Genomic DNA, 20,143 nt, shown 5'->3' on the forward strand with positions numbered 1-20,143 from the left:
GTGAAAGGGGTATAATCCTGATCTGTCTATTTCTTATTCTTGTGTGTGAGTTATGGGGTCGACACAAAGTAGATGGACTGGGTTAAAAGGCCAGCAGGGTCAACAGGTTGACATGAAAAAGGTAAACAGCACATAAGGTTGATGGGTACAAAAGGTTGACACAAGCAAAAGGCTGAAATGGACATGGTCGACACAAGAAAGGTTGACATAATTTTTTATTTATTTTTTACTTTTACCACATGTAAGCCAAATTATTGTAAATACTAACTGACAGCCTATCAAAATGACGGCTTCTGCAATGTACTTTCACTTTGAGCTGTGACAGTTTTTTACTTTCACTTTGAGCTGTGACAGTTTTTAGCCCACAAACTCTCCACCCCAGTCCCTATCTGTTCCTACCTCCAACCTCTGTCTTCACAGCTCCCTCTCTCCATGTCCAGCAAGTTTGAAACAGATCTGTGTCCCTGCAAAAATAGTTTTTACCTTCTGTTATGACATCTTTTAGCACACAAAGGAGTATTTTGGTCAGTGGAGTGGCCTCTATTGGTCAGTAGTGTATGCCACACCTCATACAGGTTAGCCTTTTTATGCATCTGATAGTAAATGATTAAATGGTTGCGAGACTCCTTTAAGTGGCCACTCCCCCGTTACCACCCACAAACTCCCTGTCTGTCAATCACCAAGTGAATAAAATCTCGCTGCAACCGCCATCGCAAGATTATCACGGGCCGTGCGCAGTGCGACTTGAACGTGTATACAGTGGCACAAAATTGCTCCACTGCGTCCGTTTGCAACGCCAAGCTTCACATAAATTATGTACAAGGATTGAGAGGCTGGAGCCATGTTTTCTGCATACAGGATAGCAAATAGAAACAGGTACATGCCTCGAAAACGATCACAAAAGACCGCGTTTTCTGCCACCACTACTTTTTACCTTCCCCAAATGGTCCCTTTCTGTCAATCGCTTTGCGTTTAAATCCTAAGTGCGATCGTGATGCTTAATTGGCAGAACATTGGCATGGTCGCGGTGATAAGGGAGATATTACACTTTAATTATGGCCAGAGCCGCCACTACCAGCTCATCGAGGGTATGCAAAGCAGGCAGGCGCTGGGCTGAAGATGTGCTCTGCTCTCCCATCTCTGCTACACTGCTTTCACTGACAGCTGCACCAACAAGGTGTAGCATGGCTGCCTCTCTGCTGCACTTCCTCCCAGCTGCTCCTGTGACAGCAGCGCCGGCAGCTTTTCCTGTCTAAGTATCGCACACCGCCCCCTCTCTCCCCTCACTTCCATGTTATGTGTAAAGGGCAACACAGCTGTGAGGGGTATGTGTGACACTACTACTGTGGTGATTTTGTAAAGGGCGCTACTACAGTAGGCGTTAGGTGTGGCATTACTACTGTGATTGTTATGCGTGGCACTACTGCTGTGGACAATATGTATGGCACTATTACTGTGGGAATTATGTGTGGCCCTACTACTGTGGGGTTTGTGTAAGGGGCACTACTAATGTGGGTGTTATGTGTGGCACTATTACTGTGGGTGTTGTGTGGCACTATTACAGTGGGCATTATGTGTGGCACTATTACTGTGGGTGTTATTAGTGGCACTATAGCTTTGGGTGTTTTATGTGGCATTATTACTGTGGGCGTTATGTTTGGCACTATTACAGTGGGCATTATGTGTGGCACTATGACTGTAGGTGTTATGTGTGGCACTTTTACAGTGGGCGTTATGTGTGTCACTATTACTGTCTGTGTTATGTGTGGCAATACTACAGTGGCTGTTGTGTAAGTAGCCTTACTACTATGAGCGTTATGTATGGCATTGCTGTGGGTGTTATTTTTGAAGGGCACTACTGGCAGGTGTTATGTTAGAAAGGCACTACTGCTGTGTTGTGTGGCACTACTGTGGGTGTTATGTAAGAAGGCACTACTACAGTGGGTGTTGTGTAAGAAGCCTTACTACTATGGGCGTTTATGTATGGCACTACAGTGGGTGTTATTATTGAAGGGCACTACTACTATGGGCATTATGTTTGGCACTACAGTGGGTGTTATTATTGAAGGGCTCTACTACTGTGGGTGTTGTGTGGCACTACTGTGGGTGTTATATAAGAAGGCACTAATACAGGGGGTGTTGTTTTAGAAGCCTTACTACTATGGGCGTTATGTATGGCACTACTGTGGTTGTTATTTTTAAAGGGCACTATTATTTATTTATTTATTAACAGTTTCTTATATAGCGCACACAAATTCCGCAGCGCTTTACAGAGCATAGTTATGAGCAAAAACACATAACGAATTACATTACAAGACAAGTACATGATTAATATGGATAGTTGCATCAGGGGAAAGGACACTGAAACAATCATCAGGGTGGCAGAGATTTATATATTCTATGAAAGGCACATGAGGAGAGAGGGCCTTGCTTTTGAGAGTTTACATTTCTAAAGGGGAGGGTTAGACAGACAGGGGTGACACAGAAGGGAAAGAAGTGAGCATAAACAGGTTAGAAAGAGAGATGGTCACTACTACTGTGGGTGTTGTGTGGCACTACTGTGGGTGTTATGTAAGAAGCCTTACTACTATGGGCGTTATGTATGGCACTGCTGTGGTTGTTATTTTTGAAGGGCACCACTACTGTGGGTGTTGTGTGGCACTACCATAGGTGTTATGTATGAAGGCACTACTACTGTGTGGCACTACTGTGGGTGTTATGTAAGAAGCCTTACTACTATGGGCGTTATGTATGGCACTGCTGTGGTTGTTATTTTTGAAGGGCACTACTACTGTGGGTGTTGTGTGGCACAACCATAGGTGTTATGTATGAAGGCACTACTACTGTGGGCATAATATGTGGCACTACTACTGAAAGTTTAGCAGCGGGCACCAAACACCATAGCACCGACCTAATGATGGCAATTATATAGCATAAATGACCTGTACAGTGCTTGATACACTCAGATGCAGCTGCTCAGCAGAGAACCATCCTCGGGCTTTATTTAAAAAAGAAGTCTCCATTTACACTGATGAACCAAATTAGCATATATGTAAATGAGCCCCGCGTGCTCTCAGGCTGCAGCATTTTATCATGCACAAACCACACTGTTGTGTATTTGCCCGCAGCAGCAACTTGCCAAGAGTATGTCCAGGTTGCCTGGATACCAGAAAAAGAAAATGACTGGAAATTATAATTTTATTTTTTATTGGGAGAAGAGTCACAAAGAGGCATCTTATTAACCTCCTCTGCCAGACAATCTGGACCACATGGTTATTCAAATTGCAGCTTGGTTGATCCCTTTGACAGTGATGGGGTCAGTCCTGCCTCGCAGAATAGAAACCAACATGCATTGCTTTACAGTTGCTTAGCAAGACGTTCTGGCAAGGAATACATTGCTGCTAATCTGTTGCTCCTTGCTCTTTTCTGTGCCCGTGATTCAGTGTTTCCCATGCTGGGCTGGCGAAGATCTCCCCCTGCCACTGTCATCTGGCCTGGCACAGTAGCACTGGTGGAGGACTGTTAAGGTCATTGTCACACTTTTGTTACAAAAACTTGGGAACTTTTCCGCTGTTTGCATCTTTTATTTATTATATAAATGTGCTGTTGAGCGTATATTTTCTATGCTTATTACAGTGGTGCTTGAAAGCTGGTGGAACCCTTCCGAATTTTCCATATTTTTGGCCTAAAATGACCTCATGTTTTCACAGGTCCTAAAAGCAGATAAAGAACCAAATGAGATAAAAAAAAAATTAGTCATGCTCTTTTTTATTGAAGAAAACGAACCGCAGCACTGGATAAGATTATATCCGATTGTGACCGTCGACCAATGTCGCCATTCTAATGTCAACATTTTGAATGTTGACCATGTGGCCAGATTCCACACAATTGGATTGGTGGATGTAGAGATGATTTCAGGCGTTTGGCTTTTTGAAGCTACTTACAGGGAGCTGCTTCCTAGTATGGTTCATTTCAATACTTCTCCAGTTTTAACTACAGCAGGCGTGTCCAAACTATGGCCCTCCAGCTGTTGTGGAACTACAAGTCCCATCATGCCTTTCCACAGTTTTGCTATTAGGGAATGCTGAAATTATGACAAGGCATGCTGGGATGTGTAATTTCAAAACAGCTGGAGGGCCGCAGTTTGGACACGCCTGAACTACAGTATGGCTGGCCATCGGACATCGATGAGTCCTAACCACAGATCGGTCATTTCTGATGGTGAGTATTTTTTAAAATTGATGAGGAGAGAACCAAATGGTTTCCACAGCATGCCCCAATAGTATATATATATTTTTTTTTAGGGGGGGTTACAAGGTCTTGTGACATGAAGCATATCTCCAACACCCGTGAAGCTCCCCAGGTTCTGATTTGCCTCTCGGGCCAGTCAGTGAAAGAACAGGTGAAACCACCTGGCTTCCAGCTATGAAAAGGGTGGCCATCGATGGTCGTTTGCCATATTGCTATCGATGGCCATCTTTGGTTCTAACAAACATTTTGTATTAATCATTTACCCTTGAATATGTATGATTATTAATGCATTTATAAATAAGTTATCCTTTCCATCTTGAGGCAAACATTTCAAAAGTAATTTAAGTACTTTATTATCTTTCTTTTATCTGCAGGTATTTCCCTAACTCCAACAACAGGTAATGGCGGTGTAAAATGTAATTTAAGTATATTGCCATTTTATCAGCCCATCTAAATACATGCATGGGAACATTCCTGTGTTTGGTGTAGCGAGGGACACTTACCGGCCGTCCTTTGTTTTATCTTCAACACGCATCGTGAAAAATTGGAAGCGATTATTATTTTCTAACTTATTTTCCTATTGCTTTATGGGAAATCCCCAACGTCTGCTGGTGTGATGATATACACAAGGAATGGGACAGACTAAGGGAAATATTTATCCATTAGGAAAACACACTGCAGCAGGGAGGAATGCCAGGGATCCACTAGGCACCAGATCTGATAGTACATGAAGCCTAATAACAATAGTTATTTACATATATATATATATATATATATATATATATATATATATATATATATAGGTTCTGGGTGACGGCGGCACTCGATACAAATAAGGGACCAGACAACTGGATCGTGACCCAACGTTTCAAGGCTGGTGCAGCCTCTTTATCAAGGTCTTACTGCACCTTGATAAAGAGGCTGCACCAGCCTTGAAACGTTGGGTCACGATCCAGTTGTCTGGTCCCTTATTTGTATCGAGTGCCGCCGTCACCCAGAACCTATCTATCCCGGACACCTGCCGGGCTAAACACGGGGGGCACCGCATCACTAGCGTTCAGCTGCACAGACAAGCGGAGTGCCGCATCACCCAGTCTTTATATATATATATATATATATATATATATATATATATATACACTAGTTTAAAGCACGTCAAAATGATGTCTTCTGCAATGTACTTCCCTTTGATCTGTGACAGCTTTTCTTTCACTTTGAGCTGTGACAGTTTTTCTTTCCCTTTGAGCTGTGACACTAATACCCCTTTTACACTCAAGTCCTGGATCCGACCCGGTATTTGGAACATGGTTCCAAGCCAGGTCGTATCTGGGATTTGCACCATTTACACTGTGGTGCCGGTCCACAGTGTAAACGGGGACGGCGCTTGGAGAGGACATCGTTGGGACCGCCGATCATCGTGCTGTGGGCAAGCTGCTGGACAGCCCCCATGCACCCCCCCCCCCCTCCAGCCGCACACAGGCATCCATTCACCTCCTCCCTGCCTCCGCTGCTGCCTGCACAGTACAGCAGACAGCAGCAGAGGCTGTGTCTCCCCCTCCGGAGGTTGGGCTTCCCCCATTGATGTATACGGGAGCTGGGTCGGATGACCCGGCATGCCCGTTTACACTGCTCTCTACCCTGGTCCTGCCCATGTTCTACCCTGGTCAGGACCTGGGTAGAAGTCCCGCATAAAGGGACACGGATTTACCCCTTTTACACCGTAAAAGGGGTATAAATATAGAATTTTTATTTTTCGGGTTCTTTACACTAACATTCTGTACCCGCTATACAGAGAGAACTGGTTCGCCGCGAGTCTGCAAATAACAATAAAAGTCATTGATCATTTGTCCCCCTGGTAGCTGATGATTTCCCAAAAGGTATAGAAATCTGAATTAGTAATAGTGCTACTTGCATATTTTATAACTCCATTAGAGAAATCCCATGGGAATAAGGAATATTGCTGAGACATGTAAGTGTAGCCGATGTTGTGCTGTCATTTCCAGTACACAACTCATGTACTGACACTATACAAATAAGCCGGTGCCTGGCATTGACATAATGAGGGCATACATGCATGAGTTTGTATAGATAACACTCTTACAGAACAGAAGCTTCAGAACAGAGTCAATGGCAGAGCGCCCGAGTAAACAAAATGCGCAATTAAATCTCCTTTCAGCTCTTTTTATTGCAATCTGTATATTTATTAGTAAAGTGTAAACAGTAGACGTCCTGTTAATGGCCTTTCACTGTTGAAGGGGAGGCACTCTGCACTGCCGAACACTAGACCCAGAGTCTGCAGGGTGGTGCGACCTCCAAATTGATGTGCAGTACTTAAGGCCCCCATACATTAGGCCGACTTTTCCTTAAGACCAGTCGGACCCAATTCTCCTGTGAGCCGCCCGGGAGCTCCCTGGGAGGCTCACACACAATTTGGCACTTGATGAGCCAAATTTGACATGTGATAAATCGCAAGCGATTTATCACATGTCGGGGCGCAGGGGGCGGGCGGTGAGGGGCAGGGGGCGGCGGTGCTCTCATCAGGGGGAGCAGTGGGGCGGGCAGCGGGTCCCTGAGCGCGGGGGAGTGCTGACCTGGCCGGGCGGTGATGTTCATATATATCAGCAGCGCTGCGGGAGTCGGGAGGGGACGTGGTGCTGGGTGCCGGGTGCGGCGAGTGCTGCTGGGTGCCGGGTGCGGCGAGCTCTCTCAGCCAATCAGAGAACGGCCGGTCATTTGACAGGTATTTTGAAAATCTAATAGCCGCCACTGCGCGTCCCGTCCCCGCTGCTGCTATTTGTTATCACATGCCCGGCCAGGTCAGCCAGCAGCACTCGCCGCACCCGGCACCACGTCCCCTCCCGACTCCCGCAGCGCTGCTGATATATATATGAACATCACCGCCCGGCCAGGTCAGCACTCCCCGGTGCTCAGGGACCCGCTGCCCGCCCCACTGCTTCTCCGGTGTCTGCATGCATATGCCTGTCAGGTGGGCAGGCATATGCATACAGGGAGGTCGGACATGATCGTATGTACTGACCGTCCGACCTCCCTGATCCGGTCCGATGCTCACGGGACCGCGCATCGGATCAGATATCACACACCTGCGATTTTGGGCCGATTTCACCCGATTATCGGAACAAAGTGCCGAAATCGGATGAAATCGTCCCAAAATCGGATAGTGTATGGGGGCCTTTAGCAATTCATATCTGATCACTGGGATGCTAATTCACTCAGCGGCTGCGATAGAAACAGGCTGATCGGCGGCGGAGCTGATGTCACATGACTTCCCCTCACACACCTGACCATGCCTGCGTATTACCTGATACTCCCAGATAACAGCTGCTCACCATGTAATGATTCCCCAGTGTGTGCAGTCTGTGCATATCCCAGGATTTACTCAGCGGCTGCGATAGAAGCAGGATGATGGGGGGCGGAGCTGACGTCACATGACTTCCCCTCACACACCTGGCCACGCCCCTCACCATGTAATGATTCCCCAGTGTGTGCAGTCTGTGCATATCCCAGGATTTACTCAGCGGCTGCGATAGAAGCAGGATGATGGGGGGCGGAGCTGACATCACATGACTACCCCTCACACACCTGGGCACGCCCCTCACCATATAATGATTCCCCAGTGTGTGCAGTCTCTGCGTAGCCCAGGACTTACTCAGCGGCTGTGATAGAATCAAGCTGATCGGAGGCGGAGCTGACGTCACATGACTTCCCCTCACACAGCTGGCCACGCCCTTCACCTTATAATGATTCCCCAGTGTGTGCAGTCTGTGCGTAGCCCAGGACTTACTCAGCGGCTGCTATAGAATCAGGCTGATCGGGGGCGGAGCTGACGTCACATGACTTCCCCTAAAATGCTTGGATACACCTGCTATCTCCCTGTGACTCCCAGAAAACCTTGTTCCTTCCCATAAACACCGGCTGTCTGTCAATCACCTTGCAAACGGCCAGCGATGAAAAGAAGTAGCAGGATATTATCGCAGGACAGTGTCGCACATGCGTACTACGGGCATCTCACCTCCATGTGCTGTTTAGATCAGGCAAGTCCAAACTATGGCTCTCCAGCTGTTGTGAAACTACAAGTCCCATCATGCCTTGCCACAGTTTTGCTGTTAGGGAATGCAAAAACTATGGCAAGGCATGCTGGGATGTGTAGTTTCACAACAGCTGGAGGGCCACAGTTTGGACATGCCTGGTTTAGATGCTATGCACACGCGATTCGGTGATCACTCCCTGCACTGTGGAGCAGTGGTAATCAAGGGCTCCCTCCCCCCCAGCCGCAGAACACTGAATCCCCACGGATGGCAGAGCGTGACAATGTGCTAATTGCAGGACTGTTGTGCTGGAATCGGGACAACTGGGATCTGTGGGGAAGGCCGACCTCACACAACTGCATACCTCCCAACTTTCAGGGAGGCGGGAAAATGTCAGGGGTGTGGCCTAATTAAAAGGGTGTGGTCTATAATTGTGGCTCCCCCCGCGAGGCCACGTCCCCGTTTTTACGCTCTGTGAGCCTCTAGCCATGCCCCCAGCCCCCTGGCTGCGGTAATAGACACTGTGAGCATGCTCCTGTTGGGAGACCCCTCGCTGCGGGACACTGCCAGCCGCGGGAATGTCCCCGAAAACCGGGACATTCCCGCAGTTTTCGGGACTGTTGGGAGGTATGCAATCCGTCGCACGACTAGTCGAGATCTGACATTTGTGTCCAATCTCGTTCCTTATGGGGGCCTTGAGATTTAATTGTCCTTTGTGTTTGTTTTAAAATAATAGTTTATTTTAAATTGCGCCCTACATTGCATAATTATAATTAAAGAACTAAGTACCCAGTAATACCATATGTTTATTTAAGTTATATGCACAAACATAAAACGTTCAGTATAGGGAATTCTGCAGCGTCCCAGCCCAGCATAGGATGCACATACAGCGCTGTGCTTAGTAATATATCAGATACAATCAGTTTCATTGTTGAATTACTTTCGCATGTCTTAATTGTACAACTATTTCAGGAAACGTCCTTGATTCTCCCCCACCCCTCAGCTCCGTCTGGTACAGACGTGGAATGTTTCTTGTTTACTAAAGCGGATACTATTCCTGCTTGGGCATTTCTATATGTACTCCTCCAGGGTCCTTAAGGTCGACGTGGATGAAATCACCAACTTGTCAAGGTGCACAGTGATAACAGCAGGTTTGGGATAGGCGCACTGCCTTTGATAGCGGCAAGAAAGACGTTCAAGATGAGCAGCGATCCAGGCGGCTGAGAAATTCCACCACAAACAGAGTTACATGCGGCTCAGCACAGATGCGAAATGCGTTAATCCATAAATGAGGGCCATTGTGCTTGCTTCTAACCCACAGACCAAAACCGGTAACTGATTTTACTACGGTGAAATTCCCGTATCACATCTAGGATACATTTGCTTCTAAGTCTGGGGTCTCTATTATGGTTACTATGGTAACAGCATGGAGGAATGCGTCGTAGGTCAGATCTGATTTGGCAAAAAGGATCAGAGGCCAATACAACACTGGCAGAATGAGGGGACTATACTCCAGGCAGAAAACGTGCCGATTCGCAAGGCAATCAATTACTGAATGACTGCGCATGCAGATACAGATCACAATGCGCATGCAGGAGACCAAACAGCAACAAAAATCAGCAATTTTGTTTTTTGTCACAATCCCCTCACAAACTTGGCTGACAGGAAGCTGCCGTTTGTATGCAGCACCTCCCTGGGCTCTCCTCACTCCCCCCACGCCGGGAAGCCTAGGCAGGCTGTCCCCGGCACCTCCTCCTCCATCCTGCAGCTGGAAGGACCTCCGGCTGTGTTGCTAGGGGGAGGAGTTTACCTTCTGGCTTCTGGAGGAAGGTATGCCGGAGGAGGGGTTGGCATCTGTGGCAGGCTGCCATAAGAAGCCTATAGGGTATTGCCATCCAAAGGGCAGCGAAAACGCGGTAGTACATTTGAAAATGCGGAAAACCCCTGAAAATTTAGGTTTTACCGCATTTTTCCTTTAGCACATTCCGCCCATTGTCCTGTAATACTGTGATGGCAGCATCAATAACCAATAATAACAAAAGGATTAGAACGGATAACACGCCACCACCGTCTGTGAGTCCAATTAACGTTGCAACTGTCTTGGATGTGGGTTAGAAGTCGTACTAGAAGAACATTCTTTCCCGTTTATTGAACATCATTGTGGGTAAATCACATTTATCCTCAATTAGGGGCAGGCTGCTTCACATTTGTATTAACAAACAGTTACAGATGTGAGAAGGAAAACTTCGCTATAAACATTCATTTACTATTTCCACCCCACCACTGATGTTCAGTGCGCAAGATTTCTTTCCACTGTATTGGAGGATTTATAGGAGACCAGTTACAGTATTTGACTCTTCGGAGGCACGGAAAAAATAAGTAAATAGCAGCGCTTGTGTAATTTACAGGGATACCCTCTAAAACAATTGGACTGCTTTTACAATAAATTTTATTTAAAACACGTATAACATTGACCAATAGTGTTTATACACTATGTGGAAGAAAGTCATTGGACACCCTGGTTTAATTCTGAAATAATGGAATCTTCCTGACAAAGTGAATATGGACTCTTCCTACATGTATAAATATGGAAGCAAGCGTCGTAGCAGATCATTTGCTGATAAAATGACGGACAGGAAACGCACTCGGTATCATGGTCGAGCTGCGGCTCACAAGCCTCTGATCATAAAAACCAATACACGACAGAGACTTTGTTGGTGTAAGGAGCGAAAAAACTGGACCGTGGAGCAATGGAAACAAGTTCTATGGAGCGATGAATCGCGCTTCACATTGTTTACAGGTTGCGGTTGCGATCGCCTCGCCCCTTCTACACTACCACAGTTGGTGACTGTACTGCAGGGGGAATGGTACAATATCCCACTCTGGGGCAGATGTATCAACGGTCGTTATGGGGGAGAAGGGGTATTAGCGCACGTTATGTGCACTGATACCGCTTCTCCCCCATGTATGAAGGAGCCGGGATGCGTTAATGGACAGGGGCGCTATGCGCCCCTGTCCATATCGGCGCTGCTATCAAAATGATAGCAGGCCGAATGTATGAACGGTCAGCATCGCTGACCGTTCCGCACGAAGCCGGTTTTGGCTTCGCCAGCATCAGGCTGGCGAAGCCCTATCTAAACAGCAGGGACAGCGCTGTCCCTGCTGTCAGCTGTGGGCTGCGCTGGGGATCTCGCGTGAACAGCGAGATCCCGCGCATGCCCAGTGCGGCCGGCCGGGGGACAGGAGATAGCGCATCAGTATTAACTGATGCGCTATCTCCAGAAAGGGACATCGCTGAAGGGGGGAGTTAACGCTCCCCCGCTTCGGCAGACAAGATGTTAATACATCTTGTCGATGTCCCTTCCTGCTTCGCCTCGCTATTGAGGCGAAGCAGGAAGTATCATAGCGGCGCGATAAGCGCTGCTATGATACATCTGCCCCTATGTGTGCTACACAAACTTGTGGAAAGTTTACCAGGACGAGTAGCTGCTGTTATTTCTGCAGAAGGTGGACCTACCCCCTATTGATTGTAAATAAACGCATGGTTTCCGTTGACATGTGGTGTCCCATGACTTTCTTCCATGTAGTGTATAAGACACAGCGATGCATGCATTAAACTGAAATCCTACACAGTTCCTGTTTAGAAGATGGTATAAGTACTGTCTGTTCCTATTACGCCCCTATTGTTTGTTAAATGGGTAAGTTGTTATTACCGTCCACCATATATGGATAGGCAGACCCGCTCTCCTGTTTGCTGCCTGTTGGGTGTATTAGGCTGCTCCGATTGGAATCCAGTCCACCATGGAGGATAGCTTGGCAGTGCAGGTGGCAGCTGGTGGTACTCCCTCTGCTGAGGTGCAGATGCTGATGCTGGAAACGTCTGGGGCTGGTCCAGATCAGTCCAATTGGACTGGAATGAAGTAAAGGTTTTGTTCAGGAACACTGTGGGAGAACAGCTTTATCAAAGGATCATGTTTTACATGAAGAAGAGATGTTGCTAGGGGAAACCAATACATTTATTTAGCCCCTTCTAGAATATAATAGATAACATCTGATTGGTTGCCCATGGCAACGTCCCATCTAAACAGGTTGTTTTGAGCGGCTTTCAGCTAAAAGTTGCCCAGTGTGTATGGGCCTTAAGCCTTAAAAAGTGATAAAATGGAGAGTGATAAACCACCAACCAACCAGCCCCTAACTGTCATTTTTCAAACAGCCTGTGACATGGCAGGTATGAGCTGATTTCCTGGGAGTTTATCTCCATTTTATCACTTTTCAAGCTTAGTACATCTGACCCTTGGTGAGCTATGATTTACATTAAAGTTGCATTATGGAGAACGTTAATTATATTTTTTGAAAAATAAAAAAGCTGCAACTTGTAAGATGTGACATTGGTATAATTGCAGAGGTACAGGGCTGTGGCTGGATGGGGCATTTTATTAATGTATCCATGAATATTGAGGGTTATTCAGACCTGATCGCCTCGCTGCGAATGCACAGGCCAGACGATTATCGATAGACTGTGACAGACAGCTTGTTATAATGGTATAATAGTGGTATGAATACCTGTTACTAGCCCATGTACTTAGGGGGTGATTCTAATTTATTTAATCCCCTACTTTCAGTGTCGGACCGGGAGGCTAAGGGCCGGTGTGTGATGTCAGAAGTGGGGCGGATCTGGCGTGTTACGTCATGACGCGGTGCTGGTCCAGCAAGTTTCACTGGGGCCTATCGATGTATCCCCCAGTCCCCTGCCGAACCAGTCCGAGGCTGCCTACTTTTTGCCATCTGAGGTGGGGAGAAGAATTTCTGTCAAAATGAAAACCATGTTGCACTTTTGATTTTATTAAAAAAGGTCTTTTAATTTTTTATTTATGTATTTACAGTTTCTTATATACTGCAGCGGGATGCAGAGTAAATCCCGGCGTTCAGAATCCCGTCGCTGGAATCCGGACCGCCGAAATCCAGACACTTTCACCTTCCGGGGGTGTCCACGACACCCCTGGAGGGAGAATAAATTAGTGTGCCGAGCGTAGCGAGCCTGCAAGGGGGGGCGATCCACGTCCCCCCCTTGTCGGGATTTTGGCGGTCGGGATTCCATCGTTGAGATCCCGACCGCCGGGATTTAATACTGAATCCAGTGCAGCATATTCCGTTGCACATTACAATTGGAAGCAGTGATAAATCAAACTGTGTAGTAACTGACTGATATAGAAGTAGGAGGGCCCTGCTCGTAAGCTTACAATCTATTTTATCATTTATTTATTAGCAGTTTCTTATAAAGTGCACACATATTCTGCAGCGCTTTACAGAGAATATTTGACTATTCACATCAGTCCCTGCCCCAGTGTAGCTTTCAGTGTATATTCCCTACCACATGTACATGCACACACAGACATTCTAGGGGTAATTTTTTGGGAGCCAATTAGCCTACCAGTATATTTTTGGATTGTGGGAGGAAACCGGAGTACCCGGAGGAAACCCACACAAGTACGGGGAGAATATACAAACTCTGCACAGTTAGGGCCATGGTGGGAATTGAACCCATGACCTCAGTGCTGTGAGGCAGTAATGCTAACCATTACACCGTCCGTACTGCCCCTTATATATAACACATGGTGGGGATAGAACCCATGACCTCAGTGCTGTGAGGCAGTAATGCTAACCATTACACCGTCCGTACTGCCCCGTATATATAACACATGGTGGGGATAGAACCCATGACCTCAGCGCTCTGAGGCCGTAATGCTAACCATTACACCATCCGTACTGCCCCGTATATATATAACACATGGTGGGGATAGAACCCATGACCTCTGCACTGTGAGGCAGTAATGCTAACCATTACACCATCCGTACTGCCCCGTATATATAACACATGGTGGGGATAGAACCCATGACCTCAGTGCTGTGAGGCAGTAATGCTAACCATTACACCATCCGTGATGCCCATATAGTAATAATAAGGAATAAATCTGTACATTTGGAATATACAGCATTGAATTATTGTTTTTCAAAGTATAACAGTGATATTGGATTTATAAAATAACGAAATAATTCTGATTTGAACACGAGCTACACAAAAGGCGCAAACCTACTATTGTTGTGTACATCGTCTGTTTGGTTTTGGCTAACAGGGAACCTAGTGGATAAAGCTGCCAAGGATTTTCTATTATGTAGCGCAAAAAGTGTATTGTTTGTATTGTGGCAGGGACAGCATACCTCCACATGAAGGTAATGTGGAGGATCCGGCCCAGGTTTTAGAGCAGCAGCAGAAAAACCGTAGTGATCAGGGTTGTGGTTATTAGCAACACCTGTGCTCTCCTGATATAAGTGTTTCCAGAGGGTCTATGTTCCTGATGGTGGAACAGCTGCCCAGGTGATAGCCCAGGGGTGTGGGCTACGGTAGGGACCACTGAGACATTGAGTTTGAACTATGGTGTGACACCTGTATGCTGCACAGCTGTAAACATGCTTGCTTCACATGTGTACCTGGTATGCTGTTAACCTGCTAAAAAATAAAGTCCAATACTTCATCTTATCCAGTGTTTGTGATTCATTGCCACAATATATATATATATATTTTTTTTTTTTTTTGCATGTGACATTATCTTCTTCTTGTACTGTATGTGGCACAATGGCCCCTATTCTGGTTGGATCAGGCGGACGCGTGTGCGTACGGACGGACCGAACGGATTACGCACTCTTTCGGTTAGCGTGAGTCCGCCCACAGAACATCCGCACACGGACGGTGGGATAAGCCGACAATGGGGAGTGGCGTGCATATGAGCGTACGCTACCGTGCTCTGACGGTTCTCAGCCTTTTTGCTCAGAGACTGAGCGTGTTTTCCCGATCGTGAGAGGAAGCGTACATCCGAGCATAGTGGCATACGCTTCACATATATGGTTCTGCATTAAGGGTGTAGATGTTTAAAAGAGACCTAATTCCACATATTCCAACATGTGTATTTGGCCTACAAAACAATACACAATACCTTGGAACGGTGTAAAGTGTAGAAAGTGAACCTTCCAATGTGTTTCAGTGCTGTAGATGAGCTATTTAACTAAATTGGCCGCAGCATTGCTTATTATTGCGTTCAGGTGTCAGTATTGTAGGTGTGTTGCACGTTAATTAGCCAACCGATTGCGGCCGGACTCAGGCGGATGGTACAATTTTTTTGACCAATTTGGTTGAAAGACATTTCCATTGAACCCAGTGTCCTGGACTAAAGATGTTGACGAAATATATTGACGACAGACGAAAGAAGATAGATCTACAGTTTATAGGCTCTTTTTGAAAGATATTCAAATTGAGCTGCATGCACAGTTGACGAACAATCTTGATGAACAACTGGCGGGTATGCGCCTCATCATTCATCGTTTGTTTGTTGACAATATCTTTTGTCAACATCTTTCGTCCAGGACACTGGGTTCAATGGAAATGTCTTTCAACCAAATTGGTCAAAAAATTTGTACAGTGTGTATGCACTTTAAGAGTGCTATGGAGCACTCTTTGGTGGTCCGGTGGTTTTGCGGCATAAGCATCCCGACGACTCTCCGAGTGAGGCGGATGCACCTCCGTGCAGTTTGAGTACACACCCCCGTGTACGCCCAGTCAGCCCTATTTTCTGGCCTCCCCCTAAACACGCCCACATTACGCCCACTTTGTCAGTCTCTGATCGGACAGGACTTTTTGAATGGAGAGTTGCGTCCGCGAGCGGTGTGCTGTCGTCGCACATGTGCATTGCGCGTGTTACGCATGCGCAGCAGAAAAAAATGCGTTCTGTCCGAACGCGGACAGAACCGATCCAACCAGAATAACCCCCAGTATTACAGACCTCATTTTTATTACCAGACCAAATTAAGGCTACCAAACCGCAGGTGAACCCTTTTCCCAGCATTATTCCAACTACTGCAAAAGATATATTTAATATCGGTCCCGGTTTTTGTGGTCCGCTAATCCCCTCTAATTGACTCTTTTCATCACACGTGAATTATCGTTGTCTTTACGCTGTTAAACATATACATTGCCTTCTATTTAATATGCAAGGCAGACGCTGCGCTAATGAATGCTACATTGATATTGGCATGGTGGGGCGGGATGGAGGAAGCTACAGAGATGAAGTGTACTGACAGCCACCCAGCAAATCCAGCTATACTGCCAAATTCTAAACACTTTTGTTCCCCAGCTCTTGAATGAGGAATCAGTTTTACACGAATTCCAATTATTTCATTTAACCATTCTGCTAAGAAGTGGAATGGCTCCTTTTAATATGCAGATGTGAGCCCATGATGACATTGAAGTGTGCTGAATATACCAGTGGCTAACAATTAAGTAGATAAAATTTATTTTAATTAGCAAGCTCTCTGTGCCTGAGCCGTGGCTGGATTTGCCGTCCTTTGATCTATTCAGAGAGGGCCATTATACATGTGCATCTCTTGTAGTCTCTTAAATCCTTTAGTATGCATTAGACGCAGGTCAGCGCAATTACCATCTTTTCCAGCTGAGATCACCGGTATGATTTGGCAGTGCCCCAGCGAAGGGTTGTCGTCTTCGGAAAGGAATTCCTTGCAGGTTTTCCATAATCCTCCCTCTTATTTGTTATATACATCAGGTTTAGCCATGAGAACAGAAGGGCAGCCCCTTGTTTTAGCCTAAATCTACCCACTTCGTTTCCTGTAGGGGGGACTCAGAAAGACACTTTGCTTCGGACCTGCTGTGCTGATCTGTAAACGTCTCTAGTGGGAAAGTCTACATCAAATCGCTGTACAGTACTGGAAGCATCTGTTCAATTCTGACCTGGGAACTGTCTGTGTGGAGTTTGTATGTCCTTCATTGTGCTTGTGTGAGCTTTCCATAGGTATCTCAGTGTCTTCCTAATCAGATGTAACATGTGCAGAGAGTTAGATTTGGGTGAGTTATTTTGTTTCTGTGCAGGGTAAATACTGGCTGCTTTATTCTTACACTGCAGTTTAGATTTCAGTTCGAACACAACCCACCCAAAACTAACTCTCTCTGCACATGTTACATCTGCCTCACCTGCAGCGCAGCACGGTTTTTCCCTTTATCTCTCTCCACTTCATAACTCTCCAGGGCTGCCCCTGTATCTCTCTCTTTGAATATAATGGCTACTAGCTAATAATTGATTCATGGTCTGACACACACGCACACACAAAAAACTGCTGGTAGTTGTAGCCTGGGTTAGCACAACATATAAATCTATATTGATTGTTCTTTATCAGAAGTTATAGAATTATTGGGGCAGTACGGATGGTGTAATGGTTAGCATTACTGCCTCACAGCGCTGAGGTCATGGGTCACTATGGCCCTGACTGTGTGGAGTTTGTATATTCTCCCCGTATTTGCGTGGGATTCCTCTGGGTACTCCGGTTTCCTCCCACGGTCCAAAAATATACGATTAGGTTAATTGGCTCCTAACAAAAATGAACCCTAGAATGTCTGTGTGTGCGCATGCAGAGCCGGATTAACAAATGGCCCACTATGTAGCTGAGAGTCAGGGCTTTCCAACGAGTCCAGCCCCGCATCGCTAGCCACCCGGAAACCTGAGATACCGCCAGGCAAACCTGGAACGTTTTTCCCCATAGGATAACATGGGACCAGCTAATTTCGACCTCCACCCGGTTCCAACGGCTGCCAGTTCCCCCTCCGGCATCACAGAAATTCGAGGTTGATTTCAGTCGAACCCAAATCGCTGGGCCTTCAATCTGATACCTGGTCCATATGGGTTCATTGGTTCTAGAGATATTGCGGGTAAAACTTTTTTTTTTTTTTTTTTCATTTCTGAAATGTCATTTCATGGCTGTTCATGTTGTTTGAGGACAGATTTCTCTGGAACCAAACAGCCCAGTTTCACGGGACCAAAATCATTCGAAGGCTACATGTAAATGGGTCAGTTGGTTCCGAAGATATAGCTGGTTGTTTAAAGGGGGGCGGGGGTGGTTTTCTCTCCCCCTCACACCAGAAAATGCAGGGACTAGGCTGGTGTAAAAGGGGCCAGTCCGAGAATGTCCCTGCATGATCCTGGGACCATATTCCCTGCATTTTCTGGTATGAAAGGGGTATTATTTCAAATAGCCGGGACATGCAGTGCTCTGAATACAGCCGGGCAGCCCCCTGCTCTCTGCCCGGCTGTTAATGGCTGTCATTTCTGCGGCGACTGCTCCCCAGTTACCACGGGCATGTATTCCCCCTTGGCAATGAGCATGTAATCCCACATGGCAACGAGCATGGAACCCCTGGCAATGAGCATCGAACCCCTGGCAATGAACATGGAACCCCTGGCAATGAACATGTAGGTAAGCAACACTTATATAGCATAATTTTTAATAGGCATTATGGTGTTTGGCATAATATGTAATGGAGATTATGGTGTGTGGCTTAACATGTAATGGGCATAATGGTGTACATTTTTTATGTGCGCCTTTGGCGTGCAATGCTCCTATTTATGAAGCATATTGTGCATTATTGCTCAATCTGTTTGGTATAGTGCAGGCATGTCCAAACTATGGCCCTCCAGCTGTGAAACTACAAGTCCCATCATGCATTGCCACAGTTTTGCAATTAGGGAATGCTAAAACTATGTCAAGGCATGCTGGGACATGTAGTTTCACAACTGCTGGAGGGCCACTGTTTGGACATGCCTGGTATAGTGTGTATTTTGTCTCAATCCATGTGGCAAAATGTGAATTTTGCCTTAATCTGTGTGGCATTATGTGAATTTTGACTCAATCTGTGTGCCATGGTGTGAATTTTTGCTCAATCGGTGTGAATTTTGTCTCATTCCATATGGCATAATGTGTAAGAAGCAAGTACAGTATAAGGGGTTACTATTGTGTTGCATGATTTGTATAAGGGGTATATGGTGTGGTAAACTTAGGTTACCACATAAAAGGTGCTGACATATTGTCTACCAAGTTTCGGTTTTCAGTATTTTTTTTATGACTGGAGTGCCGCCTCACCCCGCAAGTATCTTAGGACATCGGCGTCCTGCGGGTGCACCTTTGGACTGCACCCACTAATATATCTCCCTGTATTTTTCTTATGCCAGCCCCCTGCCTTTTCCAGGCATATATAATTATTTGAAAGTATTTACACAAATAGAGACACAACCATGAGCAGACCACCCAAACAGAACACTGGTCACACCCCCCCCCCCCCCCCAAATTATTAGGTGCTGGCCGCAACCCCTATTATTGCGCATAATAGGCCCTTGATCATTTTCAGCTCCAGGCCCATTTAGACCTTAATCTGGCTCTGTGCGCATGTACATGTGGTAGGGAATATAGAATGTAAGCTCCACTGCGGCAGGGACTGATGTGAATGTTTGAATATTCTCTGTAAAGCGCTGCGGAATATGTGTGCGCTGTATAAGAAACTGTTAATAAATAATAATAATAAATAAATAGATAGATAATTTGACTTACAGGTAGTAAAGACACACTTCTGCAGCTCTCCAGAGTCCTGATGTGATTACGGATGGCTCAAGATCTTAATACAGAAGTTTAAACTGTAATGTTTAATTGATCTAGGCTTTCAAAATGGCCACAGGAAGTGAAGTCATTGTGCTCACAAGGGCCCTGCAAGCACATGTATAAAACACATTACAAGCTTATTACAAATGAATCTCGACATTTGTTTAATTGCATATGAATTACCTGCATTATGAAATGCTCAAGCCCATCTCTTTTCTTGTTGGTAGATAACCCCACACATGCGCATCCTAAGCTCACTATGGTTCATACCACCCAACGCATACTATGGTCATGTGACTCCAGTTAAGTTCAAATGGTTTGTCCCAAAGTAAAAAAAAAAAAGAAATCTCATTTCC

General features: G+C 46.0%; 1 long non-coding RNA gene across 1 annotated transcript; it reads right to left on the reverse strand.

Moving 5' to 3' along the window:
• Positions 1 to 3,291: 3,291 nt before the first annotated feature.
• On the reverse strand, positions 3,292 to 19,889 carry LOC146058141 (uncharacterized). Its single transcript, XR_014469822.1, has 3 exons — positions 19,740 to 19,889; positions 12,011 to 12,207; positions 3,292 to 3,713 (listed from the first exon to the last, which is right to left on the reverse strand). It is a non-coding gene; the product is annotated as an uncharacterized LOC146058141 (long non-coding RNA).
• Between the last annotated feature and the right edge of the window lie 254 nt (positions 19,890 to 20,143).

Source organism: Crinia signifera, chromosome 2 (assembly GCF_055691185.1).
Source record: "Crinia signifera chromosome 2, ASM5569118v1, whole genome shotgun sequence".
NCBI lineage: Eukaryota > Metazoa > Chordata > Amphibia > Anura > Myobatrachidae > Crinia > Crinia signifera.